Here is a 1,222-nt window from a genome sequence, read left to right on the forward strand (position 1 = left end):
GACCCTGTGCTATAGAATAGCTACAGTATGCCCGTTCTTCCGATAGCTATACAAATGGTCGCTACACCAAGAGCTACACAAAACACTTAACCCCGTATGCCACTGATCAACAGGCCCCGAGACATGATGCCCTGAAGCATGACATTTTCGCATATTTTAAAACATATTGGGACCAAATTGTTCTCATTAGTTCATCGTTCTTTTCTTTTCGAACTAAATGAGGTGAAGGTGAGATTATTCTATTTCCTATTCATTTGAGACTGCGCAATTTCTTTGTACGAATGAAAATGAAATGTCGTGTGCCGAGGGCCCCCCGTCGGGTAGAGCTGTCGCCTGGTGCATGTCGTTTTTGGTGACGTCACTTAGCCGACCTTTGCGTCGATAGGGATGAAATGATGATGATGATGATGTCACAAACACCCAGTCCCTGAGCGGAAAAAAACTCAGACCCAGCCGGGAATCGAACGATGGCCCTTGCATGGCATTCCGTCGCACTGATCCCCTCTTTTCTTCCTTATCTCATTTTGTTCAGTATTGTTCGTTGCATTTGCTAGTAGCGGACGTCCCATGACACCCGTTCATCTTTGATTTCTTCACTCAGTTTTTTTTCTTTTTTTTTTTTTTACAGAGGGCTACTAACCGACCAAACACGCTGATCTACTGTGCCAGCTTCCACTCAACTATCGGGATTAATAATTGCTGCGTAGAACTGTGACAGCTGTTTATTCTTAGCTTTTATCAGTTAGTATTCTTTGAAGTTGAGCCTCGCCTTAAGAGGCGGAATATTTGTTACCAGACTCACCCAATGTGTATTCTAGGGTCGCAGCCGTGATTTCTGTGCTGATAAATTAATATTTCCAAGGAAGTTTTATTTTGGATCCCTAACAGAGGGAGTCCAACTACGATGCGTGAAAAAAATTCAAGCGCATCGAAGGGAAGGAGGAAATGAAATGAAACCTCACGGGCTGAGAGGTTAGGTGAGGTTATTTCTGCGATGGCTAACTCGAATTAAATTTACAAACAACTTGGCATTATTAGGCTTTTTATAAGTGTGAAGTCGCACACCCTCTGAGCCCGATGCACGCACTTATTCGCTTGGAAATTGTGTCATAAAGCCATTGTATCCTTTCCGGAGGAAAGATGGCCCACAACTGTTGTGGTTGGCCGGCCGGAGTGGCCGAGCGGTTCTAGGCGCTTCAGTCTGGAACCGCGCCACCGCTAT

The sequence above is a fragment of the Schistocerca americana genome, chromosome 3 (genome assembly GCF_021461395.2).
Source record: "Schistocerca americana isolate TAMUIC-IGC-003095 chromosome 3, iqSchAmer2.1, whole genome shotgun sequence".
NCBI lineage: Eukaryota > Metazoa > Arthropoda > Insecta > Orthoptera > Acrididae > Schistocerca > Schistocerca americana.